Raw genomic sequence first — 27,487 nt, 5'->3', positions numbered from 1 at the left:
CACCCCCCCACACATGATCTTCCACAGTAGATCTTGTAGCTCATACTAAAACTCAAGTCCAGGGTCATACCTTACCATGATGTTAATTTAGAAAATGGCACTTTTAACTATATAATGAAAACTTCCATGTTGCAATATTCAGTCACCATCCCATGGTGAAAAAGCAAACCCTGGAGCCAGAAAGACACAGGTTCAATTTTGTTTTCATAAGTAACTATCTGTATGACTTTGAACAAATCATTTTATCCTTCAGAACTTCACATGCCTTATCTGTAAAATACAGACATGGTGCCCACTTTGTAGAGATAGTACGTCTGTTTCAGGATTAGGAAACTGCCCAGCACATAACCAATACTCAATAAATGGTAGCTACTATTTTTTTATAACTTCTTTAAAGAAAACTAACCTGGTGAATGGCTTATAGAAGGTACTCAACAAAACTAATTAGCTGTTTCTTTTTTTCAAGGTTTATTTATAAGAGAGAGAGAGTGTGCATATGTGTGTGCACAAGTGGGAGAGGGGCAGAGGATCGAAAGCGGGCTCCATGCTGATAGTGAAGAGCCCAACATGGAGCTCAAACCCACAAACAATGAGATCATGACCTGAGCTGAAGTCAGATGCTCAACTGACTGAGCCACCCAGGTGCCCCACTAGTTAGTTGTTTCTTAAACAACCTTTGTCTAAAATATTTATCCTTTCTGAGTCTACCATTTAAATCTAAGTTAAACTTATGAATAACTGACCAGATAAACCATTTTTTTAAAAAATATGAAATCATGTAAGTGTATATTTTGTACACTTACATGATTTCATATTTTTTAAAAAAATAAAATATATATTTGATATATAAATCAATATATATATATTGATTTATATATGTTCACAGTATAACATGAGCTATGATGAAATTGAGTTTATGTGGCAGAGCTTGAAAATCAGCAAAAAGATGGGGTGCCTGGGTGGCTCAATCAGTTAAGCATTTGACTCTTGGTTTCAGCTCTGGTCATGATCTCATGGTTCATGGGTTCGAGCACCATGTCGGGCTCTTCACTGTCAGCATGGAGCCTGCTTGGGATTCTCTTTCTCTCCCTCCCTGGCTCAGGCATGTGCGCGCTCTCTCTCTCTCTCTCTCTCTCTCAAAATAAATAAATAAACTTAAAAAAAATCAGCAAAAAGAGGTGAATTTCTGACTCTCTCTTCTCTTCCCAGCTATCCCACTGGTCTGTGATATTAGACTTGGCACAAGCAGTCCCCAAAACCAACAAGCAGACAAGAGCTTCAACTTGCATCTAAAAAAGCCACATGAGGGAGGTGCCCACAGGTGACTGAAAGCCTGGAACTGGAAAGAGTAATCATGATGACCAGACAGACAGAGAAAGAGAAGAGAGGGAGAGAAAATTAGGAAACAGGGAGAAGGGGAACTGACTGAAGCAGCTAATAGGTACCCTTCTCATTCTGGATGCCTATTTTTAAAATTTTGTTATGGTAAAATAAAACACAGAAAGAAAAACTCACACAAATTCATAGGTTAGTGAATTATTATAAGGTGAGCACCCTGTAACCACCACCCAGGTCAAGAAAGAGAACTTTGCTAACATCCTTGAAGGACCTCCCTCTATTCCATTCCAGTCTCTCAGCGCCTCTCTCTTCCCAGATGTAAGCACCAACCTGACTAGCATCATAACTGTTCCTCTGTTTCTTCATCTTTTTATTACCCAAGAGTGTACCTCCAACACTCTAGTTAAGACTTGCTTTTTTTAAAAAATGGTATCTCTTTTAAGTCATTTTTATTCTAGAGACTTCCTCTCTACCCATGTCTTTTCTTTGCAGTTTATCTGCTGAAGAGCCCAGGACATTTGACCTGTAAATATTCCCACGGTCTGAGTTTTGCTGATTGCATGCTCATGCTGTAATTCAGCATTTCCTCCGTCCCCTTGTATTTCCTACAAATTGGCAGCTGGATCCAGAGGCTTGGTCAGTCTCCGGTTCCATACCTTTGGCAAGTCCATAGGTAGTGATGTATTCTTTCAGCGGGAGGCACATGATCTAGCTCTCTATGTGATGTTAGTAACCTTTGATGCTTGATGCCTAGATACATTAATTGATTAGGGATTGAAAGATGGTGATATTCTTCTAATTTTATCATTTCTTTTACATTTACATGGCTGAAATACTTATATAAAGAGATACTGCTTTTATCTACTTTAGATTACTCAGTATAATTCATACAGAAAAGACAGGATAATTGCTTGATTCTTTCATCTTATTTACCAGTGTTCAAAATAATTAATTGCTTCTTTATCATCATTTAAAGGTGACTGATTAGAGGTTTTGTTCATATCACTATGAACTCATGAATTTAAACATATTTGATGGTTCAGCTGTTTTTATCAGACTGCTCCCCATGTGTACCAAGCTACCCTCCAGTGTTTTAAAGGCAATGATTGATACCAAATTCTAGATAAGTATCTATTTCTTACACCTTTATTTGTATGTACCATCAGAAAGTTGGAGTTGGGTAGATTTTCTAATCCCTGAAAACACCACTTTGCTAAAACCTAGTTTTAGGAACCTGTCCATTACATTTGTGCTAAATAAAACGACAACACACCCAAATACTGGAAAACATAAAATATTACAAATTCACTCTAAGCCGATCACTTTACTCTCTAAAAAATATACATAATTTTCAACTTTACCAAAGTAAACACATAAATCCATTATTAATTAATTAATCAATCAATCAATCTTAGAGCCTGGGAGTCATGGAAATAGAAATATGATCCACTCAACCAGCAGAGGGAGTACAAGTTATCTGACGAATCCAGTCTCCCAAACTCTGCTTTCCTATTGGTGAAGTCACTGATAATGTTTTGGAGAGAAGGAAGATACCAGCAACAAGACAGGACATATCTGTACTTCTCTGTTGTCTGTTGGATGCAGAGAAACAACACTGATTCTTAAATGAAGGGAAAATACAACAGTAAGGGGAAAAAAGTATTCCCATGAATTTTGTCAGTCTTCTTTGCTCAGAATTTAACATGTCATTGTCCATAGCCTGACTGACAACTGTCTTGGTGGATAAGAAAGGAGGAAGATATGATTACATCACTCTCTGTAAATTTAAAAGCCAGAGGCATCCAGAGGTGATATGAGTTGTCTATAGTCACATCAATTCAGAAGTAGAGGCAAAATTAGTATAAATCATCCAAGTCCCATTCTGACTTTTCACACGGGACCTTAGTCAATGACAACTATTTTAAAGGGAAAAGAAGTTACAAAAGTATTTTGCAGTTTTTCTATTTGCCTTTGCTAATAATTATCCAGTCAAGAAAGAATAAGAGCTCAAGAATATAGAACACCCGAGCATTCCCTGATTTCTTTGCAAATTTTCCTCTAGGGTTGGTGCTTTAATTTCCAATCAGTCTGAGTCAATAACGTATGCTTGTCAGTGCCATTGTTGACTCTCACAATTTCTTGTCTCAATCCCATAGTTCCTAAAGCTTAGGGCTTAGGGTCACTGACAGGGGTTTTGGTTTGGAGCTTTCTATGTTTACACAATAGGGCAAGTCAATATCTCTCCTGTATCAGTGAATTCTGGACTAAACTGATCTATTAAGCATTGTAGACAAATGAAGACCTTTAGGGGTAGAAAGAGGGCTCCCTGGAAATCTCCTCTGCTTTTACATTTCATTAAATCCACAGACTCCCACTTGCTCCCCACAGAGATCTGAATGCAGTTGAATAAGAAAGGAAGAAAAGTCTCATGAGAAGAATGGAATGCTCTTACAATATTTTTAGGCTGCAATGTATACTGAATTCCATTCACACGGTCCTGCAGGAGGTTTGGCCCATCTTCACAGAGCATGCCACAACTCCTGCTTATTGCAACAGATATGTACATTTCTCAAGGACTGACAATAATTAAAGAAAAAACAAACTGGGAGGTTCTTTGCATAGGATTGTTGAGGCAAGCTTTCCCTTTTTCTTTTGTTGATTCCTGTTCTATAAAAAGGATGATGAACTGGTGTTGGAAAGTTCAAATTTTTCTCCAACTTGTTGGACTCCTAATTGTGTACCTGATTCAAACCAGTTTTGGAGATAACGGGGTTACCTCTAACTTTCAAAGAAGCTAATAAAAAGACCAAGAAGTTTTTGAAAAATCTATGATTATTTTTAAAGAAATAAAATCAATATGGAAATAAACTTTTTATGAGAAACATGAAAAATTTTCCTTGGAGACACAGGTTGAATAAATGAGGACTTCTTGATGGTGGCCACAAATGAATGAGTTCAGTTTTTGCTTTCATTGAACTCAAAGGGCGCACGTTTCTACTTGCGTGTTCATTTGCTTTTATTCTGTGAATCTAATCTGTCTATCCCACATCAACAGACAGAAGGGACTCTTGAAGTCTGTTCTTTCTCAGCCCAGGAGCCTTCAACGTAGAGGCAAGACTTTAATGACTTCTAAGTGTTCCAAAACACCCAAATCTGTACTAAGCTCCTTTAGCTATGTGAAATACTGAGTTAATGAAGGCAGGGTCATTGATTCAGATGTATATACGATGACTCTGCAAATCTTGTCCTCCTAGGCGTCAAATAAACACATTATTACCAAACATATCTATCCCCATTGGCATTATAAATCCATTACTCACTAAGAGGAGAGGGTAGGTAGATATGGATGGAGGCAGACTGTACTAAACTTGTCTCAGCCATTTCATAGCTGTGTGAACTTATGTAGATTTCTTCAAGCTTCTATTTCCTCACTATAAAATAGGAATAATAATAGCAGCTACCTCATATAGTTGTTGTAAGGATTTAATAGATTATTCATGTTATGTGTATAATGCAATGGCGAGTAATAAAAAATGCTCAACAAATGTTATTTGAATTTCAATTTAATGCTGTTGGTATTGCTGTTGTTATTATTGTTATTGCTGTTGGACATTTTAAAGCACAAATTCCATGATGCTCGCTGCACGTATGTGTTACAGCTTAAGTTCCTTTGGCATTGGTACATATTGGCTTTAAAACTCAGATACACAAAATATACAGAATCCAGAGAAGCCAACACACCTTCATGAAAGCACAAAAGAGGCAGTAAACCTCTACTCTCAGCGCCACTTCACACATCACACACTTAAATCAATTAACACAGCTGACCAGCAAGTAACTCATTGGTGCTTACTGTGACTTTTCAATCTGCTGAGGATGTCTTCTAGTGATGAAGCTTAAACAGATGTTTAGTAATGAAGGGTGTGGGTATAATTATAGACATGAAAAATATGGTCTCCTCTCCTAAAAAATCCAGAGTGCAGTCATTTCTCTATTTTTGCTTTTTGGAAGAAAATAAGAAATGAATTAAAAGAGTTTTCTGTTTTGTTTTCATTTTTCCACTTTTTAAAATAAAACATGTCATTAGTTCTACACTGCAGAAGTCCAACAAAGGAGTGAATAATTCCCTGATGGGTTAGAGAAATATCAATATCTATTTAAGATCATCCCCATACCAATTTCAAGTGCACATCTATTCAACTTAAATGCAGTCAATAATTGTTTACTCCTCTTAAGCTTGTTTGTGTAGCCTGAGAAGTATATCTTTAAGATAGATGCAAAAAGAGAATGTTCCAAGTACTTGTTTACACTTTAGTAGATGCAATGACAAAAAGGGAACAGTCATGAATAATACTAAAAACACCAATTTCTAGGGACACCTGGGTGGCTCAGTTGGTTAAGCATCAGACTCTTGGTTTCAGCTCAAGGTCATGATCTCATGGTCATGAGATTGAACCTTGCATTGGGCTCTCTGCTGGGAATGGAACCTGCTTAAAATTCTCTCTCTCCCTCTTCCCCTGACCCTCCCCAGCTCTCTCTCATTCTCAAAAAAACAAAAACAAACAAAAAACAAAAACAAACAAAACAATTCCTAGACAACTCCTCTAAGTGATTCTGATTCAGTAAGAATGATGTCGGATTTAGGAATCCCTGTTTTCAACACCTGTTCTGGTGATTCTTATGATCTGCCACATCAGGGACATTGATCATCTGTTTTTTCTACATGCCTGACATCTCTTCCTTCTTCTGATAAAAGCACCTCAATTTTCCTTTTAGAAAGCACTCCTCCCCAGCTCTCTGCTCATGTGGGTGGTTGGGGCTGATTCCACCACCAGCTCCATAGTGGGCCTTGGTCCCAGGCCTGTTCAATCATTGTAATCAATCATTATCTCTGGTCACACTGATTGGTTGAAAGATTGGTGTGAAACCAAATCCTGGGATGTTGAAACCATTGGAAAGAGGAGCTCTCTTTCCTCTGGGTTTAGGAAAATGTAGCTACCTGAAAAAGAAGCTAACAGTGAGATGGAATAAATGGAAAAAGGAAAGCAGAGAGATTGATACACAGAGAGAAAATATGAAAATGAGAATGAATACCTAGATGATTTCCTTTAGATTCACACATTCAGGCAATTTTTGTTTGTTTTGAGGGAAAAAAAAACACAACCTATAATGACAGCAATCAAAGGAACAAAATGGAGACACAACTCAAAGTTTAAAAATTCAGATGGAAATGTAAAAGACTTAAGCTACATGACCTGTTAATGACTATTTTCTAAGGGTTTATTAAATTAGGCATAGGAAACTATGGTGGTCAGATATACAATAGAAGAATGAGTGTACTGTGGGTTCTTCATAAATATTTTTTTAAGTTTATTTACTTATTTAAGTAATCTCTACACCAACGTGGTGCTCAAACTCATGATCTGGAGATCAAGAGTTGCATGCTTCTACAATTGAGCCAGCCAAGTGCCCCAAGACTGTATTGTGGTTTTTATAGAGTTTTTAAAATAAGAAAAGTGCATTTAAAATGAAATGGCACAATACAGGTATAATTGTGTTTAAAATACATCCCCACCAAATGTACCCAATAACAAAGTTCCCAAATACATGAAGCAAAAACAGATAGAAATGAAGAGAGAAAAACACAGTTTAACAATAATAATTGGAGATTATAATACCCACTTAAATAATAAATAAAACAAATATATAAAAGATCAACAACAAAAGAGAAGACTTAATGCTGTACACCAAATAGAACTAACATAATCTCCAGAACAATCTATACAACAATAGAATACACATTATTCTCAAGTACACATGATATTCTCCAGTATAGACCATATGTTAGGCCACAAAATAAATCTAAATAATTTCAAAGGATTGAAATAATCCAAAGTATGATCTCCAACCACAATAAATTGAAATTAGAAATTAGTAACAGAAGAAAATCTGGGAAATTCACAAATATGTGGAAATTAAATAACACACTGCTAAATAATCAATACGTAAAAGACTAAACCAAAAGAAAAATTAAAATACTTTGAAGTGAATGAAAATGAAAACAGAACATACCAAAATTTATGAACTGCAGCTCAAGCAGTGCTAAGAAATTTATAGCAATAAGGGCTCCTGGGTGGCTCAGTCGGTTAAGCATACAACTTCAGCTCAGGTCATGATCTCACAGTTCATGAGTCTGAGTCCCACATCAGGCTCTGTGCTGACAGTTCAGAGCCTGGAGCCTGCTTAGGATTCTCTCTCTCTGTCTCTCTCCCTCTTTCTCTCTCTCTCTCTGTCTCTCTCTCTCTGCCCCTCCTTCATTCATGCTCTGTCTCTGTCTCTCAAAAATAAATAAATGTTTAAAAACTTTAAAAATAAAAGAAGTTTATAGCAATAAACATTGGTTTAAAGAGAAGAAAAGAATAGGGCGTTGGGTGGCTCAGTCAGTTGGTCATCTGGCTCTTGATTTCAGCTCAAGTCAGATCTCACAGTTCATAAGATCAAGTCCTGTGTCAGGCTCCTCACTGGCAAATGGAGCCTTGAGATGCTCTTTCTTCCTCTCTCTCTCTCCCTCACCTGCTCATGTTCTCTCTCTCTCTCTCAAAATAAATAAACATTTTTAAAAAGAAGAAATTATCAAATCAGTAACCTAACTTTCCACTTCAAGAAACTCAAAAAAGCAAACTAAGTGAAAACAGAAGGAAAAAAAAATAATGATTAGAGCAAGAATAAATGAAATAAAGAGTATAAATACAATAAATAAAATCAGTGAAAGTTTGTTCTTTGGAAACATCACAAAAATTGGAAAACCTTTAGTCAAACTACTAAAAAAAAAGACTATGATAACTAAAATAAGATTTAAAATAGTGATTAGTTTCTGATCTATAGAAATAGGAAGAATTATAAGGGAATACTGTGAATTATTGTATGTCAACAAATTAGATAATCCAGTTGAGATGAACAAATACCTCAAAGGGTACAAACTACCAAAACTGACTCAAGAAGAAATAGAAAGTATGAATGGATCTATAACAAGTAGAGATTGAATTAGAACTCAAAAAATATCTCACAAAGAAAAGCCCATGCCCAGATAGTTTCACTGGTGAGTTCTACCAAACCTGAAGAAGAATTATCACCAATATTTCACAAATTCTTTTAAAAAATAAGAAATTTTCCAAATTAATTCTACGAGGTCAACATTACTCTGCTACGAAAACCAGAGAAAACTTCAGGAGGAAACAAAAAATTCTGCAACAAAAATACCAGCAAACTGCATCCAGCAACATGTAAGGATTATACACCATAACCAAGTAAAATGGATCCCAGTGATGCAAGATTGGCTCAGCATATAAAAATCAATCAACACAATGCATCATACTAATAGAAGAAAGGACAAAACCACATAATTATCTCAAATGATAAAGAAGTATTTGGCAGCGTTCAACACTCTTTAAGGATTAAAAAAAAAACTCAAAAAATTAGAAATAGAAGGCAGCTTCCCCAACCTGATAAAGAGCATCTGTGAAAAATCCACAGCTAATATCATACTTAGTGGTGAAATCATTTTTGCAGACCTTAACTCCCTCATACAATACATTGAAAATGCTACAAGTCCTAGAGTTTTCTACGTCCATATTTCAGATTTTATTCTGATCTTGATGAGAAGTCATCAGAGGAATTTCAAGCAAAAGAAGGTTATGGTTTGATTTTTATTTTTAAAAAGTACTGTTGTTACCACATATCTATTCCACTTAGATTCTATTTGTACTGGGAGTAGAGAATAGGAAGGAGCCTTGGTATGGTTAGCAGATTATGTAAGTAGTCCAGAAGAGAGATTCTGGTGGCTTGGAGGAAAGTGTAGTGGTGGAAACAGAGAAAAGTGGAAGTTTTCAGAATACTTTTAGAGGTAAAGTAAGTCAGTGGGATTTGCTAAGTGTTCAGATATGAAGATGAATGAGAAAAGGAGAATCAATGTTGACTCCTAGATTTTTGGCTTCAGCTACTGGGTATATGGTGATGCCATATACTGAAAAGAAGATCCAGGGACACCTGGGTGGCTCAGTCGGTTAAACATCCAACTTCAGCTCAGGTCATGATCTCGCAGTTTGTGAGTTTGAGACCCATGGCAGGCTCTGTGCTGGCAGCTCGGAGCCTGGAGCCTGCTTCAGATTCTGTGTCGCTTTCTCTGCCCTTCCCCCATTCACATTCTGTCTCTTTCTCTCTAAAAAATAAACATTAAAAAAAGAAAAGAAAAGAAAAAGACCCAGTGGGGTTAGATTTGGGAAAGAAAGATAAATGTTTTATTTGGCATACATTAAATTGGAGAGGACTGTTTAAAATTAATGTGGAGATGTCTGATAGGACTTGGGTATATACTTGGGAGCTCAGAAGAGAAGTTGGAGCTGAACATAAAGATTTGGAATTCATCAGCATACAAGTGGTATTTAAAGCCATGGGATTAAATGAGGTTTATTTTAAAAACTATTTAAATAGAGCAAAGAAGGGAGACCAAGATAGAGCCCTGAATTGCTCATACCTATAGCATTGAGACAGAGAAGACAGAGCTCAGAAAGAAGACTAAGGAAAGCAGCCAGTGAGATAGAGGAAAACCAGGAGACTATCTTGTCATGGACTCGAGAGAAAAATAACTGTCTCAAGAACGAAGATGAATAATTTCTAGGGATCTGCTGTACAACATTGTGCCTATATGTAGGCACAATACCCTATAAATAACAATATTTATATAATATAAATAACAATACCCTATCATATACTTTCAAAATCAGTTAAGAGAGTAGATCTAGTGTTAAGTGTTCTTACCACAGTAAATTTTCTTAACAAATAAATCTTTTTTAGAAAATAAGAAAGAAGTAGTGATCAACTTTGTTGAATACTGCTGAAGGGGCAAGCAAAAAAGGAATGATAGAATGGCCATTAATGTTTGAAATACAGTGATTATTAATAATCTTGACAATCATGAAGTCAATGAAGTTATAGGGACAGATGTCCTATTGAGGTTGGTTAAGAGAGAATGTGAGTTGAAAAAGTAAGGGCAGCAATTATAGATAAATCTGAAGAATATTTTAATGAAGAGGCATAGAGAAATGGAACAGAAATTCAAAGGATAGGATCTGAGAGCAAATAATTACAGAAACTAAGTCACTGGCAAGGATCTGGAACACCATGAAAGTCTTTACCAGGTTGTCTTGGGCCAAGCCACATCATCCACAGTACAGAGAAGGAAGTTGAAGAGGAGTCATGAGGCAAGTTTTCATGGGAAAAAATGAGGAATTTCCTGTCTAAATGTTTCTGCTTTCCTGGTAAATATAAGCTTATAGTGAGCTGTGAAGGTAGTGGAGAGACCGAGTAATGTAAGAGTGTCAAAGAGAAGGAGTGAAATTATCACTTGGGAATTACAATAGACTGAATTGTGTCTCCCCCCAATTTTTTTTTATATTAGAGAGAGGGAGAGACAGACAGCATGAGCAGGGAGAGGGGCAGAAGAGGAGAGAGAATTTTAAGCAGGTTCCACACTCAGCACAGGGCCCAACACAGAGCTTGATCCCACAACCCTGGGATCATGACCTGAGCAGAAATCAAGAGTCAGATCCTCAACCAACTGAGCCACCCAGGCACCCCACCACCCCCCTCCAAATTTTTATGATGCAGCCTTAACCATCAATGTGATTGCATTTGGAGATAGTATCTTTAGGAGCTAATTAAGGTTAAATGAGGCCATAAAGGTGAGGCCCTGACATGATCAGACTATGGTTTTGTAAGAAGAGGGGGAAGGAGAGAGAGAGTGAGAAAAAGGGAGAAAATCTCTGCCATGTGAGGACATAGCAAGAAAATGGCCATCTGCAATCCAGGAAGAATGCCCTCACCAGAAACTGGAATAAGCCAGCATTGATCTTAGACTTCCTGCCTCCAAAACTGTGAGAAATAAATTTCTGTTGTTTAAGCCACCCAGTCTATGTTATTTTTTTATGGCAGCCTGAGCCAGAATGTAAGATGGTGAAAATATTATTAAAGTTGAGTAAGATTCTGGACATGATGAGTGCCCAACTGAGATTTGTGGCTATGGAACTTAAAGAGAGACCAGACACACAGTTGTGGGTTTTTTTTTCCCCCCAAGCCATTTCAGCTGCTCAGATGCCCGCATAGTGTCAGTAGACAGATGGATTTAACCCAGGTCATGACTTTGGAGGCAAGTCCTGCCAAGAGAATACAGAGAATTAAGGGTATTCATAAGACAATGTTTAGGTGAGATGAGACAAATAATATTGATGATGACAACTTTAGAAATAAAGTCCTTCTGCCTCCTCTCTGATATGAAGATGAGCTTCCTTAAGAAAGATTAGGCTAGGGGCGCCTGGGTGGCTCAGTCGGTTAAGCGTCCGACTTCAGCTCAGGTCACGATCTCACGGTCCGTGAGTTCGAGCCCTGCGTCGGGCTCTGGGCTGATGGCTCAGAGCCTGGAGCCTGCTTCCGATTCTGTGTCTCCCTCTCTCTCTGACCCTCCCCCGTTCATGCTCTGTCTCTCTCTGTCTCAAAAATAAATAAACGTTAAAAAAAAAAAAAAGAAAGAAAGATTAGGCTAGATATTCTTTATCCATGTTTGCAGTGCAGTATATAAAATTTCGAACCCTTTTCATTCATATGTGGATCCTGAGAAATTCAACAGAAGTGGGGAGGAGTGTGGGGAGTCTCCTCCCAGTGGGGAGGAGAAGGGGGAAAAAAAAAGTTACAGAGAAGGAAGGAGGCAAACCATAAGAAACTCTTAAATACTGAGAATAAACTGAGGGTTGATAAGGGTTGGGGGAGGGAAAAGTGGGTGATGGACATTGAGGAGGGCACCTGTTGGATGAGCACTGCATGTTGTGTGGAAACCAATTTGACAATAAATTTCATATTAAAAAATTAAAAATAAAAAATAAAATTTCGAACCCACTGCTATATCAGTATCAAATAATGACACTACAACTGGTAGTGCATTGCTTTTAAATAATCATTGATGCAATTCATGTGTATTTTGTACCATAAACTTCCTAATAAACTGGAGATCCATGTAGACAAGAGTCAAGTGAGTACATGTTTGTTTAAGAAAGTCTTTCAGAATAGAACTTAGGGTAATTCTATCTCTCCTAACCCATTAGATTTTTCATTTCTAACACTATTTTTTCCCTCAGAGGTTAATATGTTTGATCTCAGACTGATATTGGTATGCATAAGAGGAAGTGACATTTTACAGATGAAATTTTGCTTTGGAAATTAAACTATGTTCCAGTCTTCCTTCCTGTCCAATTTTGAGCTAAAATCCTGCAAACAAAAACCATTTCTAGACTCCATGAATGCCCTAATCCTAAATTCTTCCTGAATTGTGAAGTGGAAAATTAAATCATTTTTGTTGGAATACTCCCTGTTCAATGGGTCCAGATCAGCACTCAGATGATGTCAGCAAATGTTACATTTTTTTCCAATTATGAAATGAATTATGGGGCGCTAGCTAACCACAGTCAGTCATTAAATAAAGCTATTTTTGCTGATACATTGTTGTCCTGCCAGAAAACACAGGTGTTTTGTTTTTAAAGAAGTTTTTAAAAATTGCTGTAAGAAAAGATTGCATTAACAATCCTTCAGCACAAGCAATATAGGAGCATAAATAAGAAGGTGCTATTTGTAGAGAGTTTGTGTGGCAAGGGTAGAGACTGTGTTTTCACATACGAAATAAAGAGTTGCTTTATGTCCAAGGAATTGAAACATTTGGGCTATGATGTATGAAGACAGTGATATATGACCATGCATATTTAAACACATCTATACACAGAGTCTTAAGAGTTGAATGAAAGGCACCTTATAAACATGAATTATTATTGTGAACAAACTTTCTTGCACTGGTATTTTTAAAGAATGTTAGTTCATTCATTCTTTGACGATTCCCAAAGGTTTTAAACTCATAGTCTCAAAAATGACAGCATGTACATCTGTCAATATCAAACATGTACTTGTTAATAGAAGACCTAGAGCTGTGCTTTCACTTGGAGGCAGTTCCTTGAAAAACAAATGAGCATAAAATATTTTAATTGGTCCAGTAGTCATAATGATGATTTTTAATCATTTTGCGTTTTCAGTAATAGCCTTACACTTACTCATTTTCTTCCTCTCTTTCAATCAACTGTCTTCAATTTACATATCTTCAAATCATTCCTAAACTAAGCAGCTGCTTTCAGTTGATTCATGTAGGAATTTGATTATCTCATCCAAACAATGACATCTTGGATCATGCATTAATGGCATGCTTATGGAATGAAGCAGTTTTCTGTTTCAAAATGACTTTTTTTTCTCTGTGTGTGGAAAAGAGTATAAATGGTACCTGTCTATAAATCTCAGAACTCAAAAACTAATGCAACAATCAACTTCTCATCTGGGTTAAAACTATGTTTAAAAAGAACAATGATTGGGGTGCCTGGGTGGCTTAGTCAATTGAGTGTCCAACTCTTGATTTTGGTTCAGGTCATGATTCCAGGGTCATGGGATTGAGCCCCATGTTGGGCTTCATGCTGGGTGTGGAGTCTGCTTAAGATTCTCTCTCTCTCTCTCTCTCTCTCTCTCTCTCTCTCTCTCTCTCTCTCTTCCCCCCTGTCCCTCTCCCCCACTTGTGCACACACTCTCTCTAAAATAAATTTTACAAAAAGAACAATGATCTATTGACAAACATACCTTAATAAACTGTTGTTGGAAATAAATCATAGCGTTTAAGTGTTGAAAATGGCATTTTAAATATATTCTAAAATTCATTTCCAAGAACTAAATTGCCCAGGTTTTATTTCAAAGTTCCTAAATTCTTAGAAAAATCTCCTCAAAATAATTATGGACATCTCGCCTTTGAATACTGATATATATCAAGATTCTTAAAATTTTCAAGAATGCCTTAAAAACATATTTTAATCAACAGTCCATTTAGAATTTCACTAATTATTCACAAATATGTGGAATTCCCTTGGGGTACAAAAACAGTTTTTAAAACTACTGAAAGACTTAAATTATTTATGAGGCCACTTTTGCCCACACAAAATTGAATGATTCAGTAACTATGAGTTATTGTTCAACTAAATGTTAAGGACAATTCATAAAATGAGAGAACTCAGATCAATGATCACATTTTATACTCTAGAAACATGATTTTTAAAAACATTTTATCTATGAACATATAACTCCTACATCACTTCATTCATTCAATTTTAAATGTGGCAAATCCTATTATCCAGGGTAATTGGCAATACATTGTTCTTAATCAAATGTTCAGGTTAAATGGTTGGTTCAACGAAAATTCTATACAAAAATATAGCATATAACTAGATACATAATACATATATAACATATATATGCACATGTATATAACAGCTTTCAAAGTTCAGTGCCCAGATGAGCCACTAAAACTCACTTAACCACAAACAGTGGTTAAACATCATCACCATAGCATTCTAGAACTTAATTACATGTATGACATTTCCAAGGAAAAAAGCATATATAAGTTTTGTCTGCAATGACTAAAACTTTGTTCATAGATAGAAGACCTTCCTTATTCCCTGTTACACTTGCTACCCCTGACCCAAAGCAGGCAATAAGGACTGCATTCCCATAGTTTTACCCAATGATGGTAGCCTCTGTGATCTGATGGTCCAGTTGAGGAGATATAGAGGCTAAGGGTAAACTCCTGGAGGCTGAAGAGCTATGCTGGAGTGACCAGAAATCTTCCTAAAAATTCTAGGGAGGTTTGGGTGGGGGACACACACAGAACACTTAACTACCTAAAGATAAATTTGCAAGCTGATAAATTAAAGGGTGAAATTATTCCCATAGCAAAAGAATTACAGTGGGTCCCAGGAACATTTGAAGAAATACATTTTCAAGTGTTTGGTTATAACTCTTTAATTAACAAAGGAAGACATTAAAAGCAAAAATTTTATAACATACTGCTGATTTTCAGATGTAGAAGTTCAAATTTTTTTTAAGATGGTGAAAGTTATTCTTTATTTTTTCAAAATTTGTGTTTTTTTTAAATTTTTTTTTAACGTTTATTTATTTTTGAGACAGAGAGAGACAGAGCATGAACGGGGGAGGGTCAGAGAGAGGGAGACACAGAATCTGAAACAGGCTCCAGGCTCTGAGATGTCAGCACAGAGCCCGACACGGGGCTCGAACTCACGGACCACGAGATCATGACCTGAGCCGAAGTTGGCCGCTTAACCGACTGAGCCACCCAGGCGCCCCTATTTTTTCAAAATTTGTAAGAGAATATGTTTCAGGTGTTATTTTTCAGCTTTCTTTTCGTTTTAATTTTTTTCTTTCAAGATTTTATTTAAATTCAAGTTAGTTAACATATATTGTAACATATAGTGTTGGCTTCAGGATTAAAATTCAGTGATTCATCACTTACATTTAACACCCAGTGCTCCTCCTTAAGGTCCATCACTCATCTAGCCCATCTCCCATCCACCTCCCCGTCAGCAACCCACATATTCATTTTTTAAAATATAAAATTATTAACCACTGTTCACCACTATTTACAATAAACAATATATAGTTGGATAGCATTTTAGTCGCTACAAAGTTATGTTTTTCCAGGCTTCCTTTGAACCAGTCACCCAAACACTGAAAAGATTGAGCCTTACATGTAAAGAATGAGTTGTGTGTAAAGAAAAACATGCAAATTGATAGTTTAGATTACCAAAGTCTGTTTACCCATTTACTCCAGCAGGTCCTAAATTGCCAACATCTCTAACCATCTGATTAGGTTTCTATGAACAAAGTCTTACACATTAAACTTTTAGTCAATATAGTACAGATTTTTCCAACTGCCTGTAAAGGAAAGCTTTGCTAGAGGAAACCTTTAGATGTCCATTTAACTAAGTCCTGCTTGGCTAATGAATACACACCAGGATTTGTCTAGTTTTCTCATCTAGGTGGGGAGATGGTTGATACTGATAAAAGTTTTCCTGTTAGGAGTTTTGCAAATGGCATTAAATGACAATAGATATACATATGGATTCTGATATGGCTGTTTTGAAATTGTCCAATTGGAATTGTCTAAGTTGTTTACAATACATTTAAATTGTTCAATTAATGACAGAATCATCTATTTAATTTAAAATGTTAAATTAAAATATTAATTTAAATTAATTCTAATTTAATTTAAATAATTTAATATAATGTAAATTTTAAATAATTTAATATTAAAATATTGATCTAAAATATTAAAATATAGTTTAAAATATTAAGATATTATTTTAATTAAATTAAAATATTTAATTTAAAATATTAAATGGTTTATTTCATGGGTTGCTTAGAATGATGGCCTTCCAGAAACACAGGTTTATCCATGGTTGTGAAATGGTGTTTTTGTTTTTCTTTTGGTGAAAGTTAAAAAAAGAAAACCATTTATGTAGGTATTTTATGTGTATGCACACGAGAAAACAAACAAAAAAATCTCAGACTGGTCATTAAGCATTTATGAGTTAACCAGAAATTCTGATTGAGTAATGACTATGGAGATCTTCCCCCAACTTTTAGAAAAGCTGTTCTCTAATGCAAAGGAAATAGTATACCATGATATCAAATGTTCTTTCCTGATAAAGGAAGCAACTAAGAAAGCCTTATTTATTTGTTCAAAGCTACCAGTGCTGTAGATAAAACCCCAACTTCCTCAATACTACTTCAAAACAAACATATCAAATTTGATTCTCATTAGAATGTGGTTATTTCTTCACACTAATAAATCAAAAACCAAGACACAGATTTTATATATATGTGTGCATATATATGTATATATATAATTCTGTAATATAATTGCATATATAGTTGCAAACAATTATTGAGCTTCATTTTCTGTACAAGAATGCCAAATTAGTCTCTTTTCATAAAAAGGGATTGCAATCTGACAACACTTCATATTTTTGCCTCTTTTGCCAGTACCAAGTCTGCCCCATCTGAATCTTTCCATTTCTTGAGAAGTATTAATTCTCCACTACTGTCTGCAGCACTGATTATTCATGTGAGATCTAGACCTCTGGCAAAACCTCTTGGTTTGCCAGCAGTAGCTCTTTCCTTTGATTTGCTATCAGATTCACTGACAGACAAAGATTTCCTTTTTGTACCATCTTTTTCTTTACCAGCTCTTTGAGAATTAAGAAATATTTCTGTTAACTCCAGACAACGTAATTTTTCTTCAGGTTGCCAATATTGTCAGCATGTGTATTACCTTCCACTCAGGAAGTACTCCTCTGCTTTCCCAGTCACTATGCATCAGTCATGTGCTCTTTCCACCACAAATTCTTTAGGCTCTGCCTCTGACTTTTTTACACTTTCCATTCAGGTTCTTTCCTTTGCAATGTAGTTTTGTCAGAGGCCATTTTTTTTTAATGTTTATTTATTTTTGAGCGAGAGAGACAGAATGCAAGTGGGGGAGGGGCAGAGAGAGAGGAAGACACAGATTCCGAAGCAGGCTCCAGGCTCTGAGCTGTCAGCACAGAGCCTGACGCAGGGCTTGAACCCACAAACAGTGAGATCATGACCTGATCCAAAGTCAGATGCTCAACCGACTGAGCCACCCAGGCGCTCCTCTCAGAGAGCGTTTTTTATTACAAACCTGGAAAGCTATTATCCACCTTCTCCAAGATGTCCCCAGATGTTTCACTTCTCCAGCGCATTGAAGCTCAAGTTCCATTTTTTATTTTTAATTTTCATGTTACTGGACACTTTATTTTTTTAATGTTTATTTATTTATCTTGAGAGGGAGAGTGCACAAGCAGGGGAGGGGCAGAAAGAAAGAGGGAGAGAGAGAATTTCAAGTAGGCTCAATACTGCCAAGGCAGAGCCCATCATGGGGCCTGAACTCATGAACTGGGAGATCATGACCTGAGCTGAAACCAAGAGTCTGACACTTAACTGATTGAGCTACCCAGGCACCCATGGACATTTTATTTTTAATTTTCATGTTTTAGGCTGTAAGATGCAATCCTAATGTCCTGGCAAAGTGAGCTATGAGGGCTACCTTGGGTCTCCCCATGTCTCCTCTGGCCTTGGCCCTACTCCTCCTGCCACATCACACATCACTGCACACAACATCCAGTCACTGCGTTTCTCCACAAAGGCAGAAAAGCAGAATGGAGGGCTCTCAGGACAAATGCTCCTCAGGACATATTTTGGGGACAGTAATAAAGTCACATCTTTGTCCAGAGAGCTCTCCCAATTCTTCAGACACCTTTGACCCTCATTTTCACAGGCCTTCCTTTCTCTGCCCTCACTCTGAAGGCCCACCTCTACCCTGATTTTCTTTCTGATTCAAGGAGGAAAGAAGTCAAATGTATTTAAGGCTCACCAGTGACTGAGGAATTACCTACATTTGACAAGAACACTCACATATGACTGCTTTCCTTTTCTCATCAGGGCATCTTTGGTGATCATTTCCTGACAGAGCAGTGCTGGGAGCTGCCTGGGGAATTTATCTTTCTTGTCTTTGACCTTGTTTTATCACGAGACTGCTAGTGGTCAAATGATAAAGGTAAGCGAACTCCTGAAGTTTCATAAAACGTATTTATAAGGAAGTTCTTTCCTGCTTTATTGAAGATTAATTGACCATAAAGTTGTGGATTCATTTCTGGGTTTTCTATTCTGTTCCATGGACCTGTCTATTTTTGTGCCAGTACCATACTGTCTTGATCATTACAGCTTTGTAATATAACTTGAAGTATATAACTTGTGATATAACTTGAACTGTGATGCCTCAGCTTTGCTTTGCTTTTTCAAAGTTGCTTTGGCTATTCAGGGTCTTTTGTGGTCCCATACAAATTTGCACTAACTCTGTGAAAAATGCTGTTGGTATTTTGATAGGGATTGCATTAAATGTGTAGATTGCTTTAGATAGTATAGACATTTTAACAATGTTCTTTCAATCCATGAACATGGAATGTCTTTCCATTTCTTTGTGTCATCTTCAATTTCTTTGAATGATATTTTACAGTTTTCAGAGTACAGATCTTTCACCTCCTTGGTTGGGTTTATTCCTAGGTATCTTATGGTTTTTGGTGCAGTTGTAAATGGGATTGATTCCTTAATTTCCCCTTCTGCTGCTTCATTATAAGGAGGCATTTCTAGGCTGTGTATCATAGGCTGGCTGCTGGCTGAAGCTGCTATAACCACCTTTCTTTCCAGCACATCCACCATCCCAACTAAAACCCTTCAGCATTTAGCATCATGTTTCTCTGCCAGAAGTGCAAGAGAAGATGCTATATGCCTCAGAGTGATATTTTCTAAAAATGTTTGTACCAATGAGTTCCCTGTGTGGAAAAGAATCTTTTAAAAGAGGATTTATTAGGTTTTAGTCTGCTTGCGAAAGTAATGGAAGCTCAACTTTAGAAAAGCCCCAGAAGCATAAGGAAAATAAAAATCATACGCTATTCCACCTCCCAGAGACAACTAATGTTAACATTTTAAGGTATTTCCTTTCAGCTTGAGAGACGAGAAAGAGAGTTACCACAACTGGGATCATGTTAAATTATATATGCATTTTTTGTATCTTGTTTTTTTTTATTTAGCACTACAGAATTCATTTAATATTCAACAAATATGAAATTGCTAAAATTGCTGAAGGGGTTTCTGTTATCTGCACCTGAACTCTGAATGATCCAGCCTCCTTCTATACTTTATCCTCCAAGAGGACTAAACAAACTCTTTGCACTGCCTCACACACCATACTGTCTCATACTTTTCAAGCTCTGTTCACGATGTTATTTCCACCTGGGAGGCGTTTCCCTCCCTATTTGCCCAGGTTACTTTAGTGAGATGGGAAACTGCACACAATTAAGGAACTGTCAAAGTCCTGTCAAAGAACTAAGGCATGTAAATGTGTCCTTGGGTTTGTAAAGCCAAAAGTTCCTCTGCAACATTTCTCCTAAATCTTTCTCCTATGCCTGATTTACAAAATGTATCACCTCAATCATCAATTCATTACACATCCACAAAATTCTGGCTGATTTCTAGCTAAGTACCATTCATTACTATCTCTTCTTTTTAAAAATTGTTTTTAAATTCCATTTCTATTTCTCCATCTCAAATTCCTACCAGCAAAGCAAAAATAAAAGTCTGATAAATACCCACTCCCCCTTCCCCAGGAATCCATTTGCTATGGTATTCATGGAAAGCTTCTATAGCACAAGAAAAATAGAAGTGATTAGAGGCTTTTCGGAAAATACAAAATAAATTCTTTCATTCAATTCCCTGTGACCATGAGCCTGAAGATTTTATTCCTGTGAGGAGCTAGATGTCTCAAGATCATGACATGGTCTCTGTTGTATGTGGAATTAAAATTGATTTTTCACTAAGTAGTAGAACATTAGTGCTACAAGGAATTTTAGCAACCATCTCCCTCCCTCTGTGGATGAAGACACAGAGACCGAGAAGAGAGAAATAGCATACCTATAAAGGTCTGACATATTTATGGCAGAGTTGTGTCCCATAATGAGAATTAAAATATCATTTTCACTATTTTTCAATGCCTTTCTTTTCCAACATTTCCAATACTGATTAACGGTCTGCAAGAGTCAGTTGTTAAATTGTTCATTTTGGAGCAACTGAGAAATGGAGAATTTTACACAATGCAAGTGAAAGTAAAGAACAGAATATTCAAAACAGGAAGCCAGATTAATCTTTTCAAATAATCACTCATTCTATACCAGGCTGGGAGGGAGCAGAACCTTGGAGAATTAGTACATGATACAAGACAATTTAATTCAATTGTTTCTTATATTTCTGCCGAGCCTAAATAGTCAGACTTTGTGGTGACTGCTTAGATTCAAAGCTATCCTTCGTATGCACTAAAGCATGAGTCTATGAATTCTCTCATTTCAAGTGTATTTTGGGCTTTCCACAAGGGTTTCCAAATATGTATTATTTCTCAACTGAGCTAACATAGCCATCAGTATGTGAGGCCTCTTGCTTAACCAAGTATAAAGTAAATCTCTTTCAAGCAGACCTGTTTTATTACTATTCCCATTGCCTTATTTTGGAGCTTCCTAACTACCTAGATATCAAGACAAGGTCTATAATAATTTGTGAACCTCCACAAATTAAGAAACTGGAAAATAACTAGGGAAAATATTGGCACTGTCCCAGATGCTCACGTGCAATCTCATACATATTGGTCCCTTAGAGGGTCAAGCCTGAATTGCCATCCCAGTGCTGTTGGGTAGGTCACCATCAGACTCCAATTCAGATAGCAGTTTTTACAGATCTAACTACTGTTGCTCAACTGGGTGTCCATGGAAACTAAAAAATTGGTTTGTTGCCTAGAGAAGTGGAAAGAAAACCAAGTCATTTGGTTTCTATGTGGTTTCTATGAAGCTAAGGAAATTTTTTGGCAAATGATAAAAATAAGGATGGCTAAAGCTACATGATTCCCTTGGTCAATTCTTGATCTTATCAAGAAATATTCCCTATGTTTATTACTCAAAAATAAGAAAATATTCTAAATGAAGGCGTACCAGATTCTTAGGTTATTTCATTCTTGGCTGGATTAGAAACAATTCCTTAAAAGAGTGACCAATATATGCAACGAAATCTAATAGGTTAAAAAGTCCTTGGATTCATTACATATGGAAAATGTTTCTCATCCACAAATTCAACATAGTTCCAAGTATGAAAGAAAAAGCTAGTATTTAATAAGGGCGGAGGAGGCTGAAACACCTATTCATTAATCCTATGGAAATATTTGTCACTCATATGTGGTTTAGGGAATTGGGTAAAAATAGCAACTTCTTAAGAATTTTTTCATCTGGGCATAGACTTTTATCTGAGCAAGAAAATATGACATAATAGTAGACAGGGGACTTGTACAATGAAATCCCTGATAAACAGGGATGCAGAGGTGACAACTTGGCACATGTTGGCATGATTTGACATCATCTGTTGGCTTGCCATCAGATCGAAAACAACTCCTGGCAGATACCCTGTCTCAATGAATACACAAAATCAGCCAGGCCAAGAAAGGTGGTATACATGTGTTATAACCAAGAGTTGGCCTGACCTTAGGTTTTCAGAACTTAGGATAATTAATGCTGCTTTTTAGCTTGTCGTAGAATACTTAGAAGAAATACCTATAAAAATTCAAATTCAGATAGGAAAAATAGAAATTGGTTTTATCCATGAGTCATAAGCTAAAATGTCTACAGGGCCAAGTAAGGAATGAAAATCAATATATGGAACTGACTAGAAGCAAAACAATAGCGCTAGTGTGATAATAAACATCATTGACACACAGACTCAGGGTCAGAGAATAGCAAGAAGTAATGATGACAACTGTAGCCAAGTATGGAACACATTTATTCTCAAAAGGGAGCAGTCACTGTTCCAGTGTAGATACTTGATGCCATGTCTTCACCTATTGCAAAAGAGGCTAAGTTTTGCTTGTCTGCATCTTGCTGGAGTCCCTACAATGATCTATTAATTTAAGAAAAGAATAGTAAAAGCATGGGGATACAACCAACTATAACAAATTCATAAATCATTAGAATTGCTGTGTAATTTTGTACAAATCACAAATTTGTATAAAAACGTATTTTTGTATAAACTTAACACACTGCTAAAAGTACATATGTACATGTGTGTGTGTCTCACACACACACACACACACACACACACATACACACACACACACACAGGTACATGGCCTAGAGATAAAGGAAAGCTGACTTGCTTAAAATAACAAAAACTGAAACATGGGCTCTGAGTCCAATGTGGAGAAGGAAGGTGTTCTCCGGCTCACTTTCTTCCTTTGGGCTCCTGGGCCATCTCCTATGTGTGTTTTGGGTTTAAGTCATCAGGAGGTTACAGTAAAGGAGCACCTGGGGTGATTGCTTACTTCTCCTCTGCCTATAGAAGAGTTATTCATTATAAGTCATCCCATGTCACTAATGTTAATTTCCAATCAAAGATCTGCTCAGTACCTTTGAAACAAAGTCCCATTTTTTTTTTTTTTTTTGGTTCAGGTGTCAATGAGCTTCCCGTATGTAGTCCACTGCACACACACCCTCAGTTTTCACCTGACCCTCCTCTTTACAATTCCCATAGCCTACTGCCACATTGCTCTCTTCTACCTTAGTGTAATACTTTTACTCTGTTCTCCATCAAACACCTAAGATCCACTTAAAATCTTACCATATGTAAGACCAATGCAAGGTGATGTCTCTCTCCTCTAAGTTTTACATGGAATCTCAGGCGCCTGGGTGGCTCAGTCAGTTAAGTGTCTGACTTCGGCTCAGGTCATGATCTTGCGGTTTGTGGGTTTGGGTCCCGCATTGGGCTCTGTGCTGACACCTCGGAGCCTGGAACCTGCTTCAGATTCTGTGTCTCCCTCGCTCTGCCTTCCCATGCTCATGCTCTGTCTGTCTCTCAATAATAAATAAACATTAAAATAAATACATTTTACATGGAATCATAATAACAATGATGGTGGTCCCAGCTGGAATCTGTGCTAAATGCTCTACCTGCCTTATCTTATTTACTCTTAGCTCCTGATTCTCTATGAAACAAATACTATTATTCATCTTCATTTTACAGGTGAATAATAAGTGAGGATTCTGGGACCCGGAGATATATAAACGAGAGATCTTTTTACTGATAGAAAAATAACAAGGAGGGATCTCATTGGACAACTTGGATTATTTGCTCATCCCTGAACCAATTATTGTGGCCAGGCCTTGAGACACATATTGATGCTATAGGAGTAGGATGAACCAAACTCCAAATCATACTGACTGACGTCAGAGGGGAGAGAAGGTTCCCAAAGGAAATCTGGGGTCACCTAATGTGAGAAAGAATGCTGGGAAGGCAAAAACAAATGATCCACTGTCCTTACTTACCTGGAGAACTGTTAGCTCTCTCTAGCTTCTGCTGCAAGATTACCCCACCCCCCAGCTTTCCTTCCTTAAGTAAAATGAAGACTTCTTGTCAAGATGATGCAGGGAGTCCATTCTTTCACACAGCCCCTCTGCTCCAACCACTTAAAAAAGAAAGATAAAATCGAAAAGGATTTAAAACACAAAGCTCTGAGCAGTGCTGGAGTTAATGGACACATGACAGTTTTAGTATGTAAAGTTAAAGAGCAAGTTGGGCCCTCTCCCCACTTCCATTCTCAATCCTCTATATTATCAGTCCCTCTGACCATATGATCTGTGACCTGTGACAGAAAACTGGGAAAAACTATTAGTGACCAATGACTAGGACTATGCTCTTAACAAGGTGAAAGTCTACAGACCATATACAGCTTCTTGATGAAGTCTCCTGCTGGCTCACTAACTGGATCTGTCATATCTCCAGCATCATCTTTTAGGGCAAGTCCTCCAAATGCCATTATAAATTCTGGTTCTTGATAGAGGTACATGGTGAACAAAATGAAGCCACCACCAAATGTTGAACAGGGAGATGTGAGCACAGTATAGGAAAGGTCTTAATCACATACCTCCAACTGAAAATGAGCCTACACACTGAAATTACAAAATATCTGAGGAAATATAATATTAAGAAACACAAAATAATTAGAACATTAATTTACCCCAGATGAAAATAATTTATGAAATAGTCTGATGCAGACTTTAAATAAATTTATACTGTTCAGCTAAAAGAAAGGGGGAATTATTTTCACTTTAAAAAGAGCAAGAAATGGTGAAACAAAAATAGACAAACAAAATTAGTACTGAACACAGTTTAAGAACTTCAGTGAGATCCCTCTTTATCCCAACTAGAATGACAAAAATTTTAAAAGTCAGATAATAACAAGTATTGCCAATGACATGGAGAAAGTGGAGCCCTCATATACTGCTGGTGGTAATATAAAGTGGTGCAACTCTTCAGAAAATAGTATGCACTTCCTCAAACAATAGAACATAGAGTTATCATTTGACCCAGTAATTGTACTCCTAGATATATACCCAAGAGAAGTGAAAACATATGTCCGCACAGAAATTGTACATGAATGTTTATAGCAACATTATTCATAGTAGCTACAAAGTGGAAACACCCCAAATGTTCAAGAGTTGATGCATGGATAATTAAAATGTGGAACATACATCCATACAATGGAATATTATTTGACCATAAAAGGGAATGAAGTATTCATGCATGCCACAACATGGGTACATTTGAAAACATTATACTACATGAAAAAACCTAGTCACAAAAGACCACATATTATATGATTCTGTTCTATGAAAGTCTAGAATAGAAAAGAGAGACAGAAAATAAATTAGTGTTTGCTTAGGGTAAGCGGAGGAGGGAAGGAGAAGATAAAGGAATAGAGAGATAATAACTAAGGAGTACAAGGTTCCTTTTTGAGGTGATAAACATGTTCTAAAATTGTGGTGATGGTTGCATATGTCTGTGAATATATTATACATTGAATTTTACATTTTAAATTCATAACTTTTATGATATATGAATTATATCCTAAAGCTGTTTAAAAATGTTTCTAAAAGGTCAACCCCTCTAAAGTGTTTTAGAAACTTTTAATTTGGAATTTCCACTTCATTGAAAAAAATGCTTAAGTGTAATATAAACATTTGTTGGGATTATCTGGATGACCAGCCTATCGCCACCACCAAGTAACATTAGTGCCCATACTCTAGTTTACAATCTCATTCTCACCACATGAAAAGCCAAAAGGCCTCAAGGCAGATAGCACAAATTAGAGGTTCAGAGTCATTTAAGTACAGAAAAGTGGTGGGAAAACCCAGCCATCACACAATGTATGGTAATAAAGGGAAACCAGACTCTAAGAACCCACCCACAGCAGCCAGGACCACATTTACCATCTTGTATGGTATTAGCAGTGGAAGTAATAGCAAACCTACTACGAAGGATTTGTTATAAAACAACTCTAGTAGAGTTTTCAATATTGTTTTGGGGTGCATTCAAATGATTGGGTCAATCTTAAAAACAAGATCATTAAGAGGAAAATTAATGATACCGGTAATGATAATGATTCAAACTTTGGTCACAGTGCTCAAAATCAAAAGAATCAAGTTAGGGGTGCCTGGGTGGCTCAGTCACTTAAGCATCTGACTCTTGGTTTCAGCTTAGGTCATGGTCTCATGGTTCATGAATTCGAACCCTGAGTCAGGCTCTGCACTGACAGCACAGAGCCTGCTTGGGATTCTCTGTCTCCCTCCCTCTTAGCCTCTCCCCTCTTCAAAAATAAAGAAATAAACACTTTTTTAAATTAAAAAAAAAATAATAGTTGACCTCAGCATTAGAAGTCCCTGTAAATTATTTTCCTCTAAAAAAGTTCTGTGCATTTCAGAGTGCACTTGTTGTAAGGATTTGATGAGGCAGTTTATAAAGTGCTCAGGCAAGAAATGCAGATTTTAGACTCAGGCCAATAACTCATGACCAAAATGCTCATAGTCTGAAACCATGACAAAGCTATAGACTTCAGAAAAAGCAGAATATAGTCTCAATTAACTAGACTGTTGGAGGCTGATGTTTTGAATAACCAGACATTTATTTTTCAGTTTCAAGCCTCCTTGACAATATCTGTTAAGGTGTTATTGGGATACTTTTCTCATTATAGAAGATAATTTCACCTTTATTTTTTGACCTAGAAACTGCCAGTGCCTCAGTTTTATCTTTCAATAATAAATTCATACTTATAGATCCATAATTAAAGAAAACAAGAAAGAAATTAGTCTTTGAAAAAATACAGGGTATAAGGGTTTTTTATGCAACTTCCTTTTTTTTTTAACCAGTGGAGTGTATAACATGAGATTTCTCACGTTGGAGTCCAGTTAATTGCAGTTTTATTGTGCATATATGGCCACTTTGATGTAGGATTGATAGGCCTAACTGCAGTGGAGGGGAGGGAGGGAAAGGAGGTGAGTCATTTGTCCCTATGTGCAAAGCAGTGGGGAAAGTTTATATTCCATTTTATACCCTTAAAATTGAATGGCTGCTATGGAGGAACCTGGGGGAGGGATAAAGAGAGACATAAAGAAATGAGTGAGATACTGTCACCAACTTCTTAGAAGTTTATGGCCAAAAGAGAAATCGAAACTTTGTAATCCTGTTGCTTCAGTGGACCTGAACATACAGTCACAGTGATTAA

The 27,487-nt window shown here is 36.7% G+C and overlaps 1 long non-coding RNA gene and 1 pseudogene across 7 annotated transcripts in view; one reads left to right on the top strand and one right to left on the bottom strand.

Annotated features, from left to right (window-relative positions):
• The window catches only part of LOC102949850, a 162,388-nt gene that overhangs the window by 44,675 nt on the left and 90,226 nt on the right, over positions 1 to 27,487 (top strand). For all 7 annotated transcript variants that reach the window (XR_006211171.1, XR_006211182.1, XR_444191.2 and 4 more), the window contains exon 3: positions 18,784 to 18,898. This is a non-coding gene — a long non-coding RNA (uncharacterized LOC102949850). The remainder of the gene's footprint in view (positions 1 to 18,783; positions 18,899 to 27,487) is intronic.
• On the bottom strand, positions 17,207 to 17,747 carry LOC102949552 (annotated as a pseudogene).

This window comes from Panthera tigris, chromosome A2 (genome assembly GCF_018350195.1).
Source record: "Panthera tigris isolate Pti1 chromosome A2, P.tigris_Pti1_mat1.1, whole genome shotgun sequence".
Classification (NCBI taxonomy): Eukaryota; Metazoa; Chordata; class Mammalia; order Carnivora; family Felidae; genus Panthera; species Panthera tigris.
The sequence above is the reverse complement of the archived record's forward strand: the minus strand, read 5'-3'. Positions and strand labels throughout refer to the sequence as shown.